We start from the raw sequence: 25,020 nt of genomic DNA on the forward strand, positions 1-25,020 counted from the left end.
TGTAACAGTGAGAAACGCACTGTCTTGGCGAAAGAAAGCGTTTTTGTACAACTTCATATAAATAGCTGTAACTTTTGATAGAAGACTCAGACAAACATGTTTATGGCTTTATCTTATAGAACTCAATATCCCCGTGCTGGGCAAACAGGTTTTGCAGCCGTTTGAGCTAAGATTTTAAAATTATTCACATAATGAAAACCTATACTTTGTTTCGGGCGAGTTCCCCATTCAAATGCATGCAACAGTGAGAAACGCACTGTCTTGGCGAAAGAAAGCGTTTTTGTACAACTTCATATAAATAGCTGTAACTTTTGATAGAAGACTCAGACAAACATGTTTATGGCTTTATCTTATAGAACTCAAGGTCCCCGTGCTGGGAAAAAAGAACAGGTTTTGCAGCCATTTGAGCTAAGATTTTAAAGTTATTCACATAATGAAAACCTATACTTTGTTTCGGGCGAGTTCCCCATTCAAATGCATGCAACAGTGAGAAACGCACTGTCTTGGCGAAAGAAAGCGTTTTTGTACAACTTCATATAAATAGCTGTAACTTTTGATAGAAGACTCAGACAAACATGTTTATGGCTTTATCTTATAGAACTCAAGGTCCCCGTGCTGGGAAAACAGGTTTTGCAGCCGTTTGAGCTAAGATTTCCAAGTTATACACATAATGAAAACCTATACTTTGTTTCGGTCGAGTTCCCCATTCAAATGCATGTAACAGTGAGAAACGCACTGTCTTGGCGAAATAAAGCGTTTTTGTACAACTTCATATAAATAGCTGTAACTTTTGATAGAAGACTCAGACAAACATGTTTATGGCTTTATCTTATTAAACTCAAGGTCCCCGTGCTGGGAAAACAGGTTTTGCAGCTGTTTGAGCTAAGATTTCCAAGTTATACACATAATGAAAACCTATACTTTGTTTCGGTCGAGTTCCCCATTCAAATGCATGTAACAGTGAGAAACACACTGTCTTGGCGAAAGAAAGCGTTTTTGTACAACTTCATATAAATAGCTGTAACTTTTGATAGAAGACTCAGACAAACATGTTTATGGCTTTATCTTATAGAATTCAAGGTCCCCGTGCTGGGCAAAAAAGGTTTTGCAGCTGTTTGAGCTAAGATTTCCAAGTTATTCACATAATGAAAACCTATACTTTGTTTCGGTCGAGTTCCCCATTCAAATGCATGTAACAGTGAGAAACGCACTGTCTTGGCGAAAGAAAGCGATTTTGTACAACTTCATATAAATAGCTGTAACTTTTGGAAGAAGACTCAGACAAACATGTTTATGGCTTTATCTTATAGAACTCAAGGTCCCCGTGCTGGGAAAAAAGAACAGGTTTTGCAGCCATTTGAGCTAAGATTTTAAAATTATTCACATAATGAAAACCTATACTTTGTTTCGGTCGAGTTCCCCATTCAAATGCATGCAACAGTGAGAAACGCACTGTCTTGGCGAAAGAAAGCGTTTTTGTACAACTTCATATAAATAGCTGTAACTTTTGATAGAAGACTCAGACAAACATGTTTATGGCTTTATCTTATAGAACTCAAGGTCCCCGTGCTGGGAAAACAGGTTTTGCAGCTGTTTGAGCTAAGATTTCCAAGTTATACACATAATGAAAACCTATACTTTGTTTCGGTCGAGTTCCCCATTCAAATGCATGTAACAGTGAGAAACGCACTGTCTTGGCGAAAGAAAGCGTTTTTGTACAACTTCATATAAATAGCTGTAACTTTTGATAGAAGACTCAGACAAACATGTTTATGGCTTTATCTTATAGAACTCAAGGTCCCCGTGCTGGGAAAAAAGAACAGGTTTTGCAGCCATTTGAGCTAAGATTTTAAAATTATTCACATAATGAAAACCTATACTTTGTTTCGGTCGAGTTCCCCATTCAAATGCATGTAACAGTGAGAAACGCACTGTCTTGGCGAAATAAAGCGTTTTTGTACAACTTCATATAAATAGCTGTAACTTTTGATAGAAGACTCAGACAAACATGTTTATGGCTTTATCTTATAGAATTCAAGGTCCCCGTGCTGGCAAAACAGGTTTTGCAGCTGTTTGAGCTAAGATTTCCAAGTTATTCACATAATGAAAACCTATACTTTGTTTCGGTCGAGTTCCCCATTCAAATGCATGTAACAGTGAGAAACGCACTGTCTTGGCGAAAGAAAGCGTTTTTGTACAACTTCATATAAATAGCTGTAACTTTTGATAGAAGACTCAGACAAACATGTTTATGGCTTTATCTTATAGAACTCAAGGTCCCCGTGCTGGGAAAAAAGAACAGGTTTTGCAGCCATTTGAGCTAAGATTTCCAAGTTATACACATAATGAAAACCTATACTTTGTTTCGGTCGAGTTCCCCATTCAAATGCATGTAACAGTGAGAAACGCACTGTCTTGGCGAAAGAAAGCGTTTTTGTACAACTTCATATAAATAGCTGTAACTTTTGATAGAAGACTCAGACAAACATGTTTATGGCTTTATCTTATAGAAGTCAAGGTCCCCGTGCTGGGAAAACAGGTTTTGCAGCTGTTTGAGCTAAGATTTCCAAGTTATACACATAATGAAAACCTATACTTTGTTTCGGTCGAGTTCCCCATTCAAATGCATGTAACAGTGAGAAACGCACTGTCTTGGCGAAAGAAAGCGTTTTTGTACAACTTCATATAAATAGCTGTAACTTTTGATAGAAGACTCAGACAAACATGTTTATGGCTTTATCTTATAGAAGTCAAGGTCCCCGTGCTGGGAAAACAGGTTTTGCAGCTGTTTGAGCTAAGATTTCCAAGTTATACACATAATGAAAACCTATACTTTGTTTCGGTCGAGTTCCCCATTCAAATGCATGTAACAGTGAGAAACGCACTGTCTTGGCGAAAGAAAGCGTTTTTGTACAACTTCATATAAATAGCTGTAACTTTTGATAGAAGACTCAGACAAACATGTTTATGGCTTTATCTTATTAAACTCAAGGTCCCCGTGCTGGGAAAACAGGTTTTGCAGCTGTTTGAGCTAAGATTTCCAAGTTATACACATAATGAAAACCTATACTTTGTTTCGGTCGAGTTCCCCATTCAAATGCATGTAACAGTGAGAAACGCACTGTCTTGGCGAAAGAAAGCGTTTTTGAACAACTTCATATAAATAGCTGTAACTTTTGATAGAAGACTCAGACAAACATGTTTATGGCTTTATCTTATAGAACTCAATATCCCCGTGCTGGGCAAACAGGTTTTGCAGCCGTTTGAGCTAAGATTTTAAAATTATTCACATAATGAAAACCTATACTTTGTTTCGGGCGAGTTCCCCATTCAAATGCATGCAACAGTGAGAAACGCACTGTCTTGGCGAAAGAAAGCGTTTTTGTACAACTTCATATAAATAGCTGTAACTTTTGATAGAAGACTCAGACAAACATGTTTATGGCTTTATCTTATAGAATTCAAGGTCCCCGTGCTGGGCAAAACAGGTTTTGCAGCTGTTTGAGCTAAGATTTCCAAGTTATTCACATAATGAAAACCTATACTTTGTTTCGGTCGAGTTCCCCATTCAAATGCATGTAACAGTGAGAAACGCACTGTCTTGGCGAAAGAAAGCGTTTTTGTACAACTTCATATAAATAGCTGTAACTTTTGATAGAAGACTCAGACAAACATGTTTATGGCTTTATCTTATAGAACTCAAGGTCCCCGTGCTGGGAAAACAGGTTTTGCAGCTGTTTGAGCTAGGATTTCCAAGTTATACACATAATGAAAACCTATACTTTGTTTCGGTCGAGTTCCCCATTCAAATGCATGTAACAGTGAGAAACGCACTGTCTTGGCGAAAGAAAGCGTTTTTGTACAACTTCATATAAATAGCTGTAACTTTTGATAGAAGACTCAGACAAACATGTTTATGGCTTTATCTTATTAAACTCAAGGTCCCCGTGCTGGGAAAACAGGTTTTGCAGCTGTTTGAGCTAAGATTTCCAAGTTATACACATAATGAAAACCTATACTTTGTTTCGGTCGAGTTCCCCATTCAAATGCATGTAACAGTGAGAAACGCACTGTCTTGGCGAAAGAAAGCGTTTTTGTACAACTTCATATAAATAGCTGTAACTTTTGATAGAAGACTCAGACAAACATGTTTATGGCTTTATCTTATAGAACTCAAGGTCCCCGTGCTGGGAAAACAGGATTTGCAGCTGTTTGAGCTAAGATTTCCAAGTTATACACATAATGAAAACCTATACTTTGTTTCGGTCGAGTTCCCCATTCAAATGCATGTAACAGTGAGAAACGCACTGTCTTGGCGAAAGAAAGCGTTTTTCTACAACTTCATATAAATAGCTGTAACTTTTGATAGAAGACTCAGACAAACATGTTTATGGCTTTATCTTATAGAACTCAAGGTCCCCGTGCTGGGAAAACAGGATTTGCAGCTGTTGGAGCTAAGATTTTCAAGTTATACACATAATGAAAACCTATACTTTGTTTCGGTCGAGTTCCCCATTCAAATGCATGTAACAGTGAGAAACGCACTGTCTTGGCGAAAGAAAGCGTTTTTGTACAACTTCATATAAATAGCTGTAACTTTTGATAGAAGACTCAGACAAACATGTTTATGGCTTTATCTTATAGAAGTCAAGGTCCCCGTGCTGGGAAAACAGGTTTTGCAGCTGTTTGAGCTAAGATTTCCAAGTTATACACATAATGAAAACCTATACTTTGTTTCGGTCGAGTTCCCCATTCAAATGCATGTAACAGTGAGAAACGCACTGTCTTGGCGAAAGAAAGCGTTTTTGTACAACTTCATATAAATAGCTGTAACTTTTGATAGAAGACTCAGACAAACATGTTTATGGCTTTATCTTATTAAACTCAAGGTCCCCGTGCTGGGAAAACAGGTTTTGCAGCTGTTTGAGCTAAGATTTCCAAGTTATACACATAATGAAAACCTATACTTTGTTTCGGTCGAGTTCCCCATTCAAATGCATGTAACAGTGAGAAACGCACTGTCTTGGCGAAAGAAAGCGTTTTTGAACAACTTCATATAAATAGCTGTAACTTTTGATAGAAGACTCAGACAAACATGTTTATGGCTTTATCTTATAGAACTCAATATCCCCGTGCTGGGCAAACAGGTTTTGCAGCCGTTTGAGCTAAGATTTTAAAATCATTCACATAATGAAAACCTATACTTTGTTTCGGGCGAGTTCCCCATTCAAATGCATGCAACAGTGAGAAACGCACTGTCTTGGCGAAAGAAAGCGTTTTTGTACAACTTCATATAAATAGCTGTAACTTTTGATAGAAGACTCGGATACACATGTTTATGGCTTTATCTTATAGAACTCAAGGTCCCCGTGCTGGGAAAAAAGAACAGGTTTTGCAGCCATTTGAGCTAAGATTTTAAAATTATTCACATAATGAAAACCTATACTTTGTTTCGGGCGAGTTCCCCATTCAAATGCATGCAACAGTGAGAAACGCACTGTCTTGGCGAAAGAAAGCGTTTTTGTACAACTTCATATAAATCGCTGTAACTTTTGATAGAAGACTCAGACAAACATGTTTATGGCTTTATCTTATAGAACTCAAGGTCCCCGTGCTGGGAAAACAGGATTTGCAGCTGTTGGAGCTAAGATTTTCAAGTTATACACATAATGAAAACCTATACTTTGTTTCGGTCGAGTTCCCCATTCAAATGCATGTAACAGTGAGAAACGCACTGTCTTGGCGAAATAAAGCGTTTTTGTACAACTTCATATAAATAGCTGTAACTTTTGATAGAAGACTCGGATACACATGTTTATGGCTTTATCTTATAGAACTCAAGGTCCCCGTGCTGGGAAAACAGGATTTGCAGCTGTTGGAGCTAAGATTTTCAAGTTATACACATAATGAAAACCTATACTTTGTTTCGGTCGAGTTCCCCATTCAAATGCATGTAACAGTGAGAAACGCACTGTCTTGGCGAAAGAAAGCGTTTTTGTACAACTTCATATAAATAGCTGTAACTTTTGATAGAAGACTCAGACAAACATGTTTATGGCTTTATCTTATAGAACTCAATATCCCCGTGCTGGGCAAACAGGTTTTGCAGCCGTTTGAGCTAAGATTTTAAAATTATTCACATAATGAAAACCTATACTTTGTTTCGGGCGAGTTCCCCATTCAAATGCATGCAACAGTGAGAAACGCACTGTCTTGGCGAAAGAAAGCGTTTTTGTACAACTTCATATAAATAGCTGTAACTTTTGATAGAAGACTCAGACAAACATGTTTATGGCTTTATCTTATAGAACTCAAGGTCCCCGTGCTGGGAAAACAGGATTTGCAGCTGTTGGAGCTAAGATTTTCAAGTTATACACATAATGAAAACCTATACTTTGTTTCGGTCGAGTTCCCCATTCAAATGCATGTAACAGTGAGAAACGCACTGTCTTGGCGAAATAAAGCGTTTTTGAACAACTTCATATAAATAGCTGTAACTTTTGATAGAAGACTCAGACAAACATGTTTATGGCTTTATCTTATAGAACTCAAGGTCCCCGTGCTGGGAAAACAGGATTTGCAGCTGTTTGAGCTAAGATTTTCAAGTTATACACATAATGAAAACCTATACTTTGTTTCGGTCGAGTTCCCCATTCAAATGCATGTAACAGTGAGAAACGCACTGTCTTGGCGAAAGAAAGCGTTTTTGTACAACTTCATATAAATAGCTGTAACTTTTGATAGAAGACTCAGACAAACATGTTTATGGCTTTATCTTATAGAACTCAAGGTCCCCGTGCTGGGAAAAAAGAACAGGTTTTGCAGCCATTTGAGCTAAGATTTTAAAATTATTCACATAATGAAAACCTATACTTTGTTTCGGGCGAGTTCCCCATTCAAATGCATGCAACAGTGAGAAACGCACTGTCTTGGCGAAAGAAAGCGTTTTTGTACAACTTCATATAAATAGCTGTAACTTTTGATAGAAGACTCAGACAAACATGTTTATGGCTTTATCTTATAGAACTCAAGGTCCCCGTGCTGGGAAAACAGGTTTTGCAGCCGTTTGAGCTAAGATTTCCAAGTTATACACATAATGAAAACCTATACTTTGTTTCGGTCGAGTTCCCCATTCAAATGCATGTAACAGTGAGAAACGCACTGTCTTGGCGAAATAAAGCGTTTTTGTACAACTTCATATAAATAGCTGTAACTTTTGATAGAAGACTCAGACAAACATGTTTATGGCTTTATCTTATAGAAGTCAAGGTCCCCGTGCTGGGAAAACAGGTTTTGCAGCTGTTTGAGCTAAGATTTCCAAGTTATACACATAATGAAAACCTATACTTTGTTTCGGTCGAGTTCCCCATTCAAATGCATGTAACAGTGAGAAACGCACTGTCTTGGCGAAAGAAAGCGTTTTTGTACAACTTCATATAAATAGCTGTAACTTTTGATAGAAGACTCAGACAAACATGTTTATGGCTTTATCTTATAGAATTCAAGGTCCCCGTGCTGGGCAAAAAAGGTTTTGCAGCTGTTTGAGCTAAGATTTCCAAGTTATTCACATAATGAAAACCTATACTTTGTTTCGGTCGAGTTCCCCATTCAAATGCATGTAACAGTGAGAAACGCACTGTCTTGGCGAAAGAAAGCGTTTTTGTACAACTTCATATAAATAGCTGTAACTTTTGATAGAAGACTCAGACAAACATGTTTATGGCTTTATCTTATAGAACTCAAGGTCCCCGTGCTGGGAAAAAAGAACAGGTTTTGCAGCCATTTGAGCTAAGATTTTAAAATTATTCACATAATGAAAACCTATACTTTGTTTCGGTCGAGTTCCCCATTCAAATGCATGCAACAGTGAGAAACGCACTGTCTTGGCGAAAGAAAGCGTTTTTGTACAACTTCATATAAATAGCTGTAACTTTTGATAGAAGACTCAGACAAACATGTTTATGGCTTTATCTTATAGAACTCAAGGTCCCCGTGCTGGGAAAACAGGTTTTGCAGCTGTTTGAGCTAAGATTTCCAAGTTATACACATAATGAAAACCTATACTTTGTTTCGGTCGAGTTCCCCATTCAAATGCATGTAACAGTGAGAAACGCACTGTCTTGGCGAAATAAAGCGTTTTTGTACAACTTCATATAAATAGCTGTAACTTTTGATAGAAGACTCAGACAAACATGTTTATGGCTTTATCTTATTAAACTCAAGGTCCCCGTGCTGGGAAAACAGGTTTTGCAGCTGTTTGAGCTAAGATTTCCAAGTTATACACATAATGAAAACCTATACTTTGTTTCGGTCGAGTTCCCCATTCAAATGCATGTAACAGTGAGAAACGCACTGTCTTGGCGAAAGAAAGCGTTTTTGTACAACTTCATATAAATAGCTGTAACTTTTGATAGAAGACTCAGACAAACATGTTTATGGCTTTATCTTATAGAACTCAAGGTCCCCGTGCTGGGAAAAAAGAACAGGTTTTGCAGCCATTTGAGCTAAGATTTTAAAATTATTCACATAATGAAAACCTATACTTTGTTTCGGGCGAGTTCCCCATTCAAATGCATGCAACAGTGAGAAACGCACTGTCTTGGCGAAAGAAAGCGTTTTTGTACAACTTCATATAAATAGCTGTAACTTTTGATAGAAGACTCAGACAAACATGTTTATGGCTTTATCTTATAGAATTCAAGGTCCCCGTGCTGGCAAAACAGGTTTTGCAGCTGTTTGAGCTAAGATTTCCAAGTTATTCACATAATGAAAACCTATACTTTGTTTCGGTCGAGTTCCCCATTCAAATGCATGTAACAGTGAGAAACGCACTGTCTTGGCGAAAGAAAGCGTTTTTGTACAACTTCATATAAATAGCTGTAACTTTTGATAGAAGACTCAGACAAACATGTTTATGGCTTTATCTTATAGAACTCAAGGTCCCCGTGCTGGGAAAAAAGAACAGGTTTTGCAGCCATTTGAGCTAAGATTTCCAAGTTATACACATAATGAAAACCTATACTTTGTTTCGGTCGAGTTCCCCATTCAAATGCATGTAACAGTGAGAAACGCACTGTCTTGGCGAAAGAAAGCGTTTTTGTACAACTTCATATAAATAGCTGTAACTTTTGATAGAAGACTCAGACAAACATGTTTATGGCTTTATCTTATAGAAGTCAAGGTCCCCGTGCTGGGAAAACAGGTTTTGCAGCTGTTTGAGCTAAGATTTCCAAGTTATACACATAATGAAAACCTATACTTTGTTTCGGTCGAGTTCCCCATTCAAATGCATGTAACAGTGAGAAACGCACTGTCTTGGCGAAAGAAAGCGTTTTTGTACAACTTCATATAAATAGCTGTAACTTTTGATAGAAGACTCAGACAAACATGTTTATGGCTTTATCTTATAGAAGTCAAGGTCCCCGTGCTGGGAAAACAGGTTTTGCAGCTGTTTGAGCTAAGATTTCCAAGTTATACACATAATGAAAACCTATACTTTGTTTCGGTCGAGTTCCCCATTCAAATGCATGTAACAGTGAGAAACGCACTGTCTTGGCGAAAGAAAGCGTTTTTGTACAACTTCATATAAATAGCTGTAACTTTTGATAGAAGACTCAGACAAACATGTTTATGGCTTTATCTTATTAAACTCAAGGTCCCCGTGCTGGGAAAAAAGAACAGGTTTTGCAGCCATTTGAGCTAAGATTTTAAAATTATTCACATAATGAAAACCTATACTTTGTTTCGGTCGAGTTCCCCATTCAAATGCATGCAACAGTGAGAAACGCACTGTCTTGGCGAAAGAAAGCGTTTTTGTACAACTTCATATAAATAGCTGTAACTTTTGATAGAAGACTCAGACAAACATGTTTATGGCTTTATCTTATAGAACTCAAGGTCCCCGTGCTGGGAAAACAGGTTTTGCAGCTGTTTGAGCTAAGATTTCCAAGTTATACACATAATGAAAACCTATACTTTGTTTCGGTCGAGTTCCCCATTCAAATGCATGTAACAGTGAGAAACGCACTGTCTTGGCGAAATAAAGCGTTTTTGTACAACTTCATATAAATAGCTGTAACTTTTGATAGAAGACTCAGACAAACATGTTTATGGCTTTATCTTATTAAACTCAAGGTCCCCGTGCTGGCAAAACAGGTTTTGCAGCTGTTTGAGCTAAGATTTCCAAGTTATACACATAATGAAAACCTATACTTTGTTTCGGTCGAGTTCCCCATTCAAATGCATGTAACAGTGAGAAACGCACTGTCTTGGCGAAAGAAAGCGTTTTTGTACAACTTCATATAAATAGCTGTAACTTTTGATAGAAGACTCAGACAAACATGTTTATGGCTTTATCTTATAGAACTCAAGGTCCCCGTGCTGGGAAAACAGGATTTGCAGCTGTTTGAGCTAAGATTTTCAAGTTATACACATAATGAAAACCTATACTTTGTTTCGGTCGAGTTCCCCATTCAAATGCATGTAACAGTGAGAAACGCACTGTCTTGGCGAAATAAAGCGTTTTTGTACAACTTCATATAAATAGCTGTAACTTTTGATAGAAGACTCAGACAAACATGTTTATGGCTTTATCTTATAGAATTCAAGGTCCCCGTGCTGGCAAAACAGGTTTTGCAGCTGTTTGAGCTAAGATTTCCAAGTTATTCACGTAATGAAAACCTATACTTTGTTTCGGTCGAGTTCCCCATTCAAATGCATGTAACAGTGAGAAACGCACTGTCTTGGCGAAAGAAAGCGTTTTTGTACAACTTCATATAAATAGCTGTAACTTTTGATAGAAGACTCAGACAAACATGTTTATGGCTTTATCTTATAGAACTCAAGGTCCCCGTGCTGGGAAAAAAGAACAGGTTTTGCAGCCATTTGAGCTAAGATTTCCAAGTTATACACATAATGAAAACCTATACTTTGTTTCGGTCGAGTTCCCCATTCAAATGCATGTAACAGTGAGAAACGCACTGTCTTGGCGAAAGAAAGCGTTTTTGTACAACTTCATATAAATAGCTGTAACTTTTGATAGAAGACTCAGACAAACATGTTTATGGCTTTATCTTATAGAAGTCAAGGTCCCCGTGCTGGGAAAACAGGTTTTGCAGCTGTTTGAGCTAAGATTTCCAAGTTATACACATAATGAAAACCTATACTTTGTTTCGGTCGAGTTCCCCATTCAAATGCATGTAACAGTGAGAAACGCACTGTCTTGGCGAAAGAAAGCGTTTTTGTACAACTTCATATAAATAGCTGTAACTTTTGATAGAAGACTCAGACAAACATGTTTATGGCTTTATCTTATTAAACTCAAGGTCCCCGTGCTGGGAAAACAGGTTTTGCAGCTGTTTGAGCTAAGATTTCCAAGTTATACACATAATGAAAACCTATACTTTGTTTCGGTCGAGTTCCCCATTCAAATGCATGTAACAGTGAGAAACGCACTGTCTTGGCGAAAGAAAGCGTTTTTGAACAACTTCATATAAATAGCTGTAACTTTTGATAGAAGACTCAGACAAACATGTTTATGGCTTTATCTTATAGAACTCAATATCCCCGTGCTGGGCAAACAGGTTTTGCAGCCGTTTGAGCTAAGATTTTAAAATTATTCACATAATGAAAACCTATACTTTGTTTCGGTCGAGTTCCCCATTCAAATGCATGTAACAGTGAGAAACGCACTGTCTTGGCGAAATAAAGCGTTTTTGTACAACTTCATATAAATAGCTGTAACTTTTGATAGAAGACTCGGATACACATGTTTATGGCTTTATCTTATAGAACTCAAGGTCCCCGTGCTGGGAAAACAGGATTTGCAGCTGTTGGAGCTAAGATTTTCAAGTTATACACATAATGAAAACCTATACTTTGTTTCGGTCGAGTTCCCCATTCAAATGCATGTAACAGTGAGAAACGCACTGTCTTGGCGAAAGAAAGCGTTTTTGTACAACTTCATATAAATAGCTGTAACTTTTGATAGAAGACTCAGACAAACATGTTTATGGCTTTATCTTATAGAACTCAAGGTCCCCCTGCTGGGAAAACAGGTTTTGCAGCTGTTTGAGCTAAGATTTCCAAGTTATACACATAATGAAAACCTATACTTTGTTTCGGTCGAGTTCCCCATTCAAATGCATGTAACAGTGAGAAACGCACTGTCTTGGCGAAAGAAAGCGTTTTTGAACAACTTCATATAAATAGCTGTAACTTTTGATAGAAGACTCAGACAAACATGTTTATGGCTTTATCTTATAGAACTCAAGGTCCCCGTGCTGGGAAAACAGGATTTGCAGCTGTTTGAGCTAAGATTTCCAAGTTATACACATAATGAAAACCTATACTTTGTTTCGGTCGAGTTCCCCATTCAAATGCATGTAACAGTGAGAAACGCACTGTCTTGGCGAAAGAAAGCGTTTTTGTACAACTTCATATAAATAGCTGTAACTTTTGATAGAAGACTCAGACAAACATGTTTATGGCTTTATCTTATAGAAGTCAAGGTCCCCGTGCTGGGAAAACAGGTTTTGCAGCTGTTTGAGCTAAGATTTCCAAGTTATACACATAATGAAAACCTATACTTTGTTTCGGTCGAGTTCCCCATTCAAATGCATGTAACAGTGAGAAACGCACTGTCTTGGCGAAAGAAAGCGTTTTTGTACAACTTCATATAAATAGCTGTAACTTTTGATAGAAGACTCAGACAAACATGTTTATGGCTTTATCTTATTAAACTCAAGGTCCCCGTGCTGGGAAAACAGGTTTTGCAGCTGTTTGAGCTAAGATTTCCAAGTTATACACATAATGAAAACCTATACTTTGTTTCGGTCGAGTTCCCCATTCAAATGCATGTAACAGTGAGAAACGCACTGTCTTGGCGAAAGAAAGCGTTTTTGTACAACTTCATATAAATAGCTGTAACTTTTGATAGAAGACTCAGACAAACATGTTTATGGCTTTATCTTATAGAAGTCAAGGTCCCCGTGCTGGGAAAACAGGTTTTGCAGCTGTTTGAGCTAAGATTTCCAAGTTATACACATAATGAAAACCTATACTTTGTTTCGGTCGAGTTCCCCATTCAAATGCATGTAACAGTGAGAAACGCACTGTCTTGGCGAAAGAAAGCGTTTTTGAACAACTTCATATAAATAGCTGTAACTTTTGATAGAAGTACAACTTCATATAAATAGCTGTAACTTTTGATAGAAGACTCAGACAAACATGTTTATGGCTTTATCTTATAGAACTCAAGGTCCCCGTGCTGGGAAAACAGGTTTTGCAGCTGTTTGAGCTAAGATTTCCAAGTTATACACATAATGAAAACCTATACTTTGTTTCGGTCGAGTTCCCCATTCAAATGCATGTAACAGTGAGAAACGCACTGTCTTGGCGAAATAAAGCGTTTTTGAACAACTTCATATAAATAGCTGTAACTTTTGATAGAAGACTCGGATACACATGTTTATGGCTTTATCTTATAGAACTCAAGGTCCCCGTGCTGGGAAAACAGGATTTGCAGCTGTTGGAGCTAAGATTTTCAAGTTATACACATAATGAAAACCTATACTTTGTTTCGGTCGAGTTCCCCATTCAAATGCATGTAACAGTGAGAAACGCACTGTCTTGGCGAAAGAAAGCGTTTTTGTACAACTTCATATAAATAGCTGTAACTTTTGATAGAAGACTCAGACAAACATGTTTATGGCTTTATCTTATAGAACTCAATGTCCCCGTGCTGGGAAAACAGGTTTTGCAGCTGTTTGAGCTAAGATTTCCAAGTTATACACATAATGAAAACCTATACTTTGTTTCGGTCGAGTTCCCCATTCAAATGCATGTAACAGTGAGAAACGCACTGTCTTGGCGAAAGAAAGCGTTTTTGTACAACTTCATATAAATAGCTGTAACTTTTGATAGAAGACTCAGACAAACATGTTTATGGCTTTATCTTATAGAAGTCAAGGTCCCCGTGCTGGGAAAACAGGTTTTGCAGCTGTTTGAGCTAAGATTTCCAAGTTATACACATAATGAAAACCTATACTTTGTTTCGGTCGAGTTCCCCATTCAAATGCATGTAACAGTGAGAAACGCACTGTCTTGGCGAAAGAAAGCGTTTTTGAACAACTTCATATAAATAGCTGTAACTTTTGATAGAAGACTCAGACAAACATGTTTATGGCTTTATCTTATAGAACTCAATATCCCCGTGCTGGGCAAACAGGTTTTGCAGCCGTTTGAGCTAAGATTTTAAAATTATTCACATAATGAAAACCTATACTTTGTTTCGGGCGAGTTCCCCATTCAAATGCATGCAACAGTGAGAAACGCACTGTCTTGGCGAAAGAAAGCGTTTTTGTACAACTTCATATAAATAGCTGTAACTTTTGATAGAAGACTCAGACAAACATGTTTATGGCTTTATCTTATAGAACTCAATATCCCCGTGCTGGGCAAACAGGTTTTGCAGCCGTTTGAGCTAAGATTTTAAAATTATTCACATAATGAAAACCTATACTTTGTTTCGGGCGAGTTCCCCATTCAAATGCATGCAACAGTGAGAAACGCACTGTCTTGGCGAAAGAAAGCGTTTTTGTACAACTTCATATAAATAGCTGTAACTTTTGATAGAAGACTCAGACAAACATGTTTATGGCTTTATCTTATAGAACTCAAGGTCCCCGTGCTGGGAAAACAGGATTTGCAGCTGTTTGAGCTAAGATTTTCAAGTTATACACATAATGAAAACCTATACTTTGTTTCGGTCGAGTTCCCCATTCAAATGCATGTAACAGTGAGAAACGCACTGTCTTGGCGAAAGAAAGCGTTTTTGTACAACTTCATATAAATAGCTGTAACTTTTGATAGAAGACTCAGACAAACATGTTTATGGCTTTATCTTATAGAACTCAAGGTCCCCGTGCTGGGAAAAAAGAACAGGTTTTGCAGCCATTTGAGCTAAGATTTTAAAATTATTCACATAATGAAAACCTATACTTTGTTTCGGGCGAGTTCCCCATTCAAATGCATGCAACAGTGAGAAACGCACTGTCTTGGCGAAAGAAAGCGTTTTTGTACAACTTCATATAAATAGCTGTAACTTTTGATAGAAGACTCAGACAAACATGTTTATGGCTTTATCTTATAGAACTCAAGGTCCCCGTGCTGGGAAAACAGGTTTTGCAGCCGTTTGAGCTAAGATTTCCAAGTTATACACATAATGAAAACCTATACTTTGTTTCGGTCGAGTTCCCCATTCAAATGCATGTAACAGTGAGAAACGCACTGTCTTGGCGAAATAAAGCGTTTTTGTACAACTTCATATAAATAGCTGTAACTTTTGATAGAAGACTCAGACAAACATGTTTATGGCTTTATCTTATAGAACTCAAGGTCCCCGTGCTGGGAAAACAGGTTTTGCAGCTGTTTGAGCTAAGATTTCCAAGTTATACACATAATGAAAACCTATACTTTGTTTCGGTCGAGTTCCCCATTCAAATGCATGTAACAGTGAGAAACGCACTGTCTTGGCGAAAGAAAGCGTTTTTGTACAACTTCATATAAATAGCTGTAACTTTTGATAGAAGACTCGGATACACATGTTTATGGCTTTATCTTATAGAACTCAAGGTCCCCGTGCTGGGAAAACAGGATTTGCAGCTGTTGGAGCTAAGATTTCCAAGTTATACACATAATGAAAACCTATACTTTGTTTCGGTCGAGTTCCCCATTCAAATGCATGTAACAGTGAGAAACGCACTGTCTTGGCGAAAGAAAGCGTTTTTGTACAACTTCATATAAATAGCTGTAACTTTTGATAGAAGACTCAGACAAACATGTTTATGGCTTTATCTTATAGAACTCAAGGTCCCCGTGCTGGGAAAACAGGTTTTGCAGCTGTTTGAGCTAAGATTTCCAAGTTATACACATAATGAAAACCTATACTTTGTTTCGGTCGAGTTCCCCATTCAAATGCATGTAACAGTGAGAAACGCACTGTCTTGGCGAAATAAAGCGTTTTTGTACAACTTCATATAAATAGCTGTAACTTTTGATAGAAGACTCAGACAAACATGTTTATGGCTTTATCTTATTAAACTCAAGGTCCCCGTGCTGGCAAAACAGGTTTTGCAGCTGTTTGAGCTAAGATTTCCAAGTTATACACATAATGAAAACCTATACTTTGTTTCGGTCGAGTTCCCCATTCAAATGCATGTAACAGTGAGAAACGCACTGTCTTGGCGAAAGAAAGCGTTTTTGTACAACTTCATATAAATAGCTGTAACTTTTGATAGAAGACTCAGACAAACATGTTTATGGCTTTATCTTATAGAACTCAAGGTCCCCGTGCTGGGAAAAAAGAACAGGTTTTGCAGCCATTTGAGCTAAGATTTTAAAATTATTCACATAATGAAAACCTATACTTTGTTTCGGGCGAGTTCCCCATTCAAATGCATGCAACAGTGAGAAACGCACTGTCTTGGCGAAAGAAAGCGTTTTTGTACAACTTCATATAAATAGCTGTAACTTTTGATAGAAGACTCAGACAAACATGTTTATGGCTTTATCTTATAGAACTCAAGGTCCCCGTGCTGGGAAAACAGGATTTGCAGCTGTTTGAGCTAAGATTTTCAAGTTATACACATAATGAAAACCTATACTTTGTTTCGGTCGAGTTCCCCATTCAAATGCATGTAACAGTGAGAAACGCACTGTCTTGGCGAAATAAAGCGTTTTTGTACAACTTCATATAAATAGCTGTAACTTTTGATAGAAGACTCAGACAAACATGTTTATGGCTTTATCTTATAGAATTCAAGGTCCCCGTGCTGGCAAAACAGGTTTTGCAGCTGTTTGAGCTAAGATTTCCAAGTTATTCACATAATGAAAACCTATACTTTGTTTCGGTCGAGTTCCCCATTCAAATGCATGTAACAGTGAGAAACGCACTGTCTTGGCGAAAGAAAGCGTTTTTGTACAACTTCATATAAATAGCTGTAACTTTTGATAGAAGACTCAGACAAACATGTTTATGGCTTTATCTTATAGAACTCAATATCCCCGTGCTGGGCAAACAGGTTTTGCAGCCGTTTGAGCTAAGATTTTAAAATTATTCACATAATGAAAACCTATACTTTGTTTCGGGCGAGTTCCCCATTCAAATGCATGCAACAGTGAGAAACGCACTGTCTTGGCGAAAGAAAGCGTTTTTGTACAACTTCATATAAATAGCTGTAACTTTTGATAGAAGACTCAGACAAACATGTTTATGGCTTTATCTTATAGAACTCAAGGTCCCCGTGCTGGGAAAACAGGATTTGCAGCTGTTGGAGCTAAGATTTTCAAGTTATACACATAATGAAAACCTATACTTTGTTTCGGTCGAGTTCCCCATTCAAATGCATGTAACAGTGAGAAACGCACTGTCTTGGCGAAATAAAGCGTTTTTGAACAACTTCATATAAATAGCTGTAACTTTTGATAGAAGACTCAGACAAACATGTTTATGGCTTTATCTTATAGAACTCAAGGTCCCCGTGCTGGGAAAACAGGATTTGCAGCTGTTTGAGCTAAGATTTTCAAGTTATACACATAATGAAAACCTATACTTTGTTTCGGTCGAGTTCCCCATTCAAATGCATGTAACAGTGAGAAACGCACTGTCTTGGCGAAAGAAAGCGTTTTTGTACAACTTCATATAAATAGCTGTAACTTTTGATAGAAGACTCAGACAAACATGTTTATGGCTTTATCTTATAGAACTCAAGGTCCCCGTGCTGGGAAAAAAGAACAGGTTTTGCAGCCATTTGAGCTAAGATTTTAAAATTATTCACATAATGAAAACCTATACTTTGTTTCGGGCGAGTTCCCCATTCAAATGCATGCAACAGTGAGAAACGCACTGTCTTGGCGAAAGAAAGCGTTTTTGTACAACTTCATATAAATAGCTGTAACTTTTGATAGAAGACTCAGACAAACATGTTTATGGCTTTATCTTATAGAACTCAAGGTCCCCGTGCTGGGAAAACAGGTTTTGCAGCCGTTTGAGCTAAGATTTCCAAGTTATACACATAATGAAAACCTATACTTTGTTTCGGTCGAGTTCCCCATTCAAATGCATGTAACAGTGAGAAACGCACTGTCTTGGCGAAATAAAGCGTTTTTGTACAACTTCATATAAATAGCTGTAACTTTTGATAGAAGACTCAGACAAACATGTTTATGGCTTTATCTTATAGAACTCAAGGTCCCCGTGCTGGGAAAACAGGTTTTGCAGCTGTTTGAGCTAAGATTTCCAAGTTATACACATAATGAAAACCTATACTTTGTTTCGGTCGAGTTCCCCATTCAAATGCATGTAACAGTGAGAAACGCACTGTCTTGGCGAAAGAAAGCGTTTTTGTACAACTTCATATAAATAGCTGTAACTTTTGATAGAAGACTCGGATACACATGTTTATGGCTTTATCTTATAGAACTCAAGGTCCCCGTGCTGGGAAAACAGGATTTGCAGCTGTTGGAGCTAAGATTTCCAAGTTATACACATAATGAAAACCTATACTTTGTTTCGGTCGAGTTCCCCATTCAAATGCATGTAACAGTGAGAAAAGCACTGTCTTGGCGAAAGAAAGCGTTTTTGTACAACTTCATATAAATAGCTGTAACTTTTGATAGAAGACTCAGACAAACATGTTTATGGCTTTATCTTATAGAACTCAAGGTCCCCGTGCTGGGAAAACAGGTTTTGCAGCTGTTTGAGCTAAGATTTCCAAGTTATACACATAATGAAAACCTATACTTTGTTTCGGTCGAGTTCCCCATTCAAATGCATGTAACAGTGAGAAACGCACTGTCTTGGCGAAATAAAGCGTTTTTGTACAACTTCATATAAATAGCTGTAACTTTTGATAGAAGACTCAGACAAACATGTTTATGGCTTTATCTTATTAAACTCAAGGTCCCCGTGCTGGCAAAACAGGTTTTGCAGCTGTTTGAGCTAAGATTTCCAAGTTATACACATAATGAAAACCTATACTTTGTTTCGGTCGAGTTCCCCATTCAAATGCATGTAACAGTGAGAAACGCACTGTCTTGGCGAAAGAAAGCGTTTTTGTACAACTTCATATAAATAGCTGTAACTTTTGATAGAAGACTCAGACAAACATGTTTATGGCTTTATCTTATAGAACTCAAGGTCCCCGTGCTGGGAAAAAAGAACAGGTTTTGCAGCCATTTGAGCTAAGATTTTAAAATTATTCACATAATGAAAACCTATACTTTGTTTCGGGCGAGTTCCCCATTCAAATGCATGCAACAGTGAGAAACGCACTGTCTTGGCGAAAGAAAGCGTTTTTGTACAACTTCATATAAATAGCTGTAACTTTTGATAGAAGACTCAGACAAACATGTTTATGGCTTTATCTTATAGAACTCAAGGTCCCCGTGCTGGGAAAACAGGATTTGCAGCTGTTTGAGCTAAGATTTTCAAGTTATACACATAATGAAAACCTATACTTTGTTTCGGTCGAGTTCCCCATTCAAATGCATGTAACAGTGAGAAACGCACTGTCTTGGCGAAATAAAGCGTTTTTGTACAACTTCATATAAATAGCTGTAACTTTTGATAGAAGACTCAGACAAACATGTTTATGGCTTTATCTTATAGAATTCAAGGTCCCCGTGCTGGCAAAACAGGTTTTGCAGCTGTTTGAGCTAAGATTTCCAAGTTATTCACATAATGAAAACCTATACTTTGTTTCGGTCGAGTTCCCCATTCAAATGCATGTAACAGTGAGAAACGCACTGTCTTGGCGAAAGAAAGCGTTTTTGTACAACTTCATATAAATAGCTGTAACTTTTGATAGAAGACTCAGACAAACATGTTTATGGCTTTATCTTATAGAACTCAAGGTCCCCGTGCTGGGAAAAAAGAACAGGTTTTGCAGCCATTTGAGCTAAGATTTCCAAGTTATACACATAATGAAAACCTATACTTTGTTTCGGTCGAGTTCCCCATTCAAATGCATGTAACAGTGAGAAACGCACTGTCTTGGCGAAATAAAGCGTTTTTGTACAACTTCATATAAATAGCTGTAACTTTTGATAGAAGACTCAGACAAACATGTTTATGGCTTTATCTTATAGAACTCAAGGTCCCCGTGCTGGGAAAACAGGATTTGCAGCTGTTTGAGCTAAGATTTTCAAGTTATACACATAATGAAAACCTATACTTTGTTTCGGTCGAGTTCCCCATTCAAATGCATGTAACAGTGAGAAACGCACTGTCTTGGCGAAAGAAAGCGTTTTTGTACAACTTCATATAAATAGCTGTAACTTTTGATAGAAGACTCAGACAAACATGTTTATGGCTTTATCTTATAGAACTCAAGGTCCCCGTGCTGGGAAAACAGGTTTTGCAGCTGTTTGAGCTAAGATTTCCAAGTTATACACATAATGAAAACCTATACTTTGTTTCGGTCGAGTTCCCCATTCAAATGCATGTAACAGTGAGAAACGCACTGTCTTGGCGAAAGAAAGCGTTTTTGTACAACTTCATATAAATAGCTGTAACTTTTGATAGAAGACTCAGACAAACATGTTTATGGCTTTATCTTATTAAACTCAAGGTCCCCGTGCTGGGAAAACAGGTTTTGCAGCTGTTTGAGCTAAGATTTCCAAGTTATACACATAATGAAAACCTATACTTTGTTTCGGTCGAGTTCCCCATTCAAATGCATGTAACAGTGAGAAACGCACTGTCTTGGCGAAAGAAAGCGTTTTTGAACAACTTCATATAAATAGCTGTAACTTTTGATAGAAGACTCAGACAAACATGTTTATGGCTTTATCTTATAGAACTCAATATCCCCGTGCTGGGCAAACAGGTTTTGCAGCCGTTTGAGCTAAGATTTTAAAATTATTCACATAATGAAAACCTATACTTTGTTTCGGGCGAGTTCCCCATTCAAATGCATGCAACAGTGAGAAACGCACTGTCTTGGCGAAAGAAAGCGTTTTTGTACAACTTCATATAAATAGCTGTAACTTTTGATAGAAGACTCAGAAAAACATGTTTATGGCTTTATCTTATAGAACTCAAGGTCCCCGTGCTGGGAAAACAGGATTTGCAGCTGTTGGAGCTAAGATTTTCAAGTTATACACATAATGAAAACCTATACTTTGTTTCGGTCGAGTTCCCCATTCAAATGCATGTAACAGTGAGAAACGCACTGTCTTGGCGAAATAAAGCGTTTTTGAACAACTTCATATAAATAGCTGTAACTTTTGATAGAAGACTCAGACAAACATGTTTATGGCTTTATCTTATAGAACTCAAGGTCCCCGTGCTGGGAAAACAGGATTTGCAGCTGTTTGAGCTAAGATTTTCAAGTTATACACATAATGAAAACCTATACTTTGTTTCGGTCGAGTTCCCCATTCAAATGCATGTAACAGTGAGAAACGCACTGTCTTGGCGAAAGAAAGCGTTTTTGTACAACTTCATATAAATAGCTGTAACTTTTGATAGAAGACTCAGACAAACATGTTTATGGCTTTATCTTATAGAACTCAAGGTCCCCGTGCTGGGAAAAAAGAACAGGTTTTGCAGCCATTTGAGCTAAGATTTTAAAATTATTCACATAATGAAAACCTATACTTTGTTTCGGGCGAGTTCCCCATTCAAATGCATGCAACAGTGAGAAACGCACTGTCTTGGCGAAAGAAAGCGTTTTTGTACAACTTCATATAAATAGCTGTAACTTTTGATAGAAGACTCAGACAAACATGTTTATGGCTTTATCTTATAGAACTCAAGGTCCCCGTGCTGGGAAAACAGGTTTTGCAGCCGTTTGAGCTAAGATTTCCAAGTTATACACATAATGAAAACCTATACTTTGTTTCGGTCGAGTTCCCCATTCAAATGCATGTAACAGTGAGAAACGCACTGTCTTGGCGAAATAAAGCGTTTTTGTACAACTTCATATAAATAGCTGTAACTTTTGATAGAAGACTCAGACAAACATGTTTATGGCTTTATCTTATTAAACTCAAGGTCCCCGTGCTGGGAAAACAGGTTTTGCAGCTGTTTGAGCTAAGATTTCCAAGTTATACACATAATGAAAACCTATACTTTGTTTCGGTCGAGTTCCCCATTCAAATGCATGTAACAGTGAGAAACGCACTGTCTTGGCGAAAGAAAGCGTTTTTGTACAACTTCATATAAATAGCTGTAACTTTTGATAGAAGACTCGGATACACATGTTTATGGCTTTATCTTATAGAACTCAAGGTCCCCGTGCTGGGAAAACAGGATTTGCAGCTGTTGGAGCTAAGATTTCCAAGTTATACACATAATGAAAACCTATACTTTGTTTCGGTCGAGTTCCCCATTCAAATGCATGTAACAGTGAGAAACGCACTGTCTTGGCGAAAGAAAGCGTTTTTGTACAACTTCATATAAATAGCTGTAACTTTTGATAGAAGACTCAGACAAACATGTTTATGGCTTTATCTTATAGAACTCAAGGTCCCCGTGCTGGGAAAACAGGTTTTGCAGCTGTTTGAGCTAAGATTTCCAAGTTATACACATAATGAAAACCTATACTTTGTTTCGGTCGAGTTCCCCATTCAAATGCATGTAACAGTGAGAAACGCACTGTCTTGGCGAAATAAAGCGTTTTTGTACAACTTCATATAAATAGCTGTAACTTTTGATAGAAGACTCAGACAAACATGTTTATGGCTTTATCTTATTAAACTCAAGGTCCCCGTGCTGGCAAAACAGGTTTTGCAGCTGTTTGAGCTAAGATTTCCAAGTTATACACATAATGAAAACCTATACTTTGTTTCGGTCGAGTTCCCCATTCAAATGCATGTAACAGTGAGAAACGCACTGTCTTGGCGAAAGAAAGCGTTTTTGTACAACTTCATATAAATAGCTGTAACTTTTGATAGAAGACTCAGACAAACATGTTTATGGCTTTATCTTATAGAACTCAAGGTCCCCGTGCTGGGAAAAAAGAACAGGTTTTGCAGCCATTTGAGCTAAGATTTTAAAATTATTCACATAATGAAAACCTATACTTTGTTTCGGGCGAGTTCCCCATTCAAATGCATGCAACAGTGAGAAACGCACTGTCTTGGCGAAAGAAAGCGTTTTTGTACAACTTCATATAAATAGCTGTAACTTTTGATAGAAGACTCAGACAAACATGTTTATGGCTTTATCTTATAGAACTCAAGGTCCCCGTGCTGGGAAAACAGGATTTGCAGCTGTTTGAGCTAAGATTTTCAAGTTATACACATAATGAAAACCTATACTTTGTTTCGGTCGAGTTCCCCATTCAAATGCATGTAACAGTGAGAAACGCACTGTCTTGGCGAAATAAAGCGTTTTTGTACAACTTCATATAAATAGCTGTAACTTTTGATAGAAGACTCAGACAAACATGTTTATGGCTTTATCTTATAGAATTCAAGGTCCCCGTGCTGGCAAAACAGGTTTTGCAGCTGTTTGAGCTAAGATTTCCAAGTTATTCACATAATGAAAACCTATACTTTGTTTCGGTCGAGTTCCCCATTCAAATGCATGTAACAGTGAGAAACGCACTGTCTTGGCGAAAGAAAGCGTTTTTGTACAACTTCATATAAATAGCTGTAACTTTTGATAGAAGACTCAGACAAACATGTTTATGGCTTTATCTTATAGAACTCAAGGTCCCCGTGCTGGGAAAAAAGAACAGGTTTTGCAGCCATTTGAGCTAAGATTTCCAAGTTATACACATAATGAAAACCTATACTTTGTTTCGGTCGAGTTCCCCATTCAAATGCATGTAACAGTGAGAAACGCACTGTCTTGGCGAAAGAAAGCGTTTTTGTACAACTTCATATAAATAGCTGTAACTTTTGATAGAAGACTCAGACAAACATGTTTATGGCTTTATCTTATAGAACTCAAGGTCCCCGTGCTGGGAAAAAAGAACAGGTTTTGCAGCCATTTGAGCTAAGATTTCCAAGTTATACACATAATGAAAACCTATACTTTGTTTCGGTCGAGTTCCCCATTCAAATGCATGTAACAGTGAGAAACGCACTGTCTTGGCGAAATAAAGCGTTTTTGTACAACTTCATATAAATAGCTGTAACTTTTGATAGAAGACTCAGACAAACATGTTTATGGCTTTATCTTATAGAACTCAAGGTCCCCGTGCTGGGAAAACAGGATTTGCAGCTGTTTGAGCTAAGATTTTCAAGTTATACACATAATGAAAACCTATACTTTGTTTCGGTCGAGTTCCCCATTCAAATGCATGTAACAGTGAGAAACGCACTGTCTTGGCGAAAGAAAGCGTTTTTGTACAACTTCATATAAATAGCTGTAACTTTTGATAGAAGACTCAGACAAACATGTTTATGGCTTTATCTTATAGAAGTCAAGGTCCCCGTGCTGGGAAAACAGGTTTTGCAGCTGTTTGAGCTAAGATTTCCAAGTTATACACATAATGAAAACCTATACTTTGTTTCGGTCGAGTTCCCCATTCAAATGCATGTAACAGTGAGAAACGCACTGTCTTGGCGAAAGAAAGCGTTTTTGTACAACTTCATATAAATAGCTGTAACTTTTGATAGAAGACTCAGACAAACATGTTTATGGCTTTATCTTATAGAACTCAATATCCCCGTGCTGGGCAAACAGGTTTTGCAGCCGTTTGAGCTAAGATTTTAAAATTATTCACATAATGAAAACCTATACTTTGTTTCGGGCGAGTTCCCCATTCAAATGCATGCAACAGTGAGAAACGCACTGTCTTGGCGAAAGAAAGCGTTTTTGTACAACTTCATATAAATAGCTGTAACTTTTGATAGAAGACTCAGAAAAACATGTTTATGGCTTTATCTTATAGAACTCAAGGTCCCCGTGCTGGGAAAACAGGATTTGCAGCTGTTGGAGCTAAGATTTTCAAGTTATACACATAATGAAAACCTATACTTTGTTTCGGTCGAGTTCCCCATTCA

This window comes from Rhamphochromis sp. 'chilingali', assembly GCF_963969265.1.
Source record: "Rhamphochromis sp. 'chilingali' genome assembly, chromosome: 6".
NCBI lineage: Eukaryota > Metazoa > Chordata > Actinopteri > Cichliformes > Cichlidae > Rhamphochromis > Rhamphochromis sp. 'chilingali'.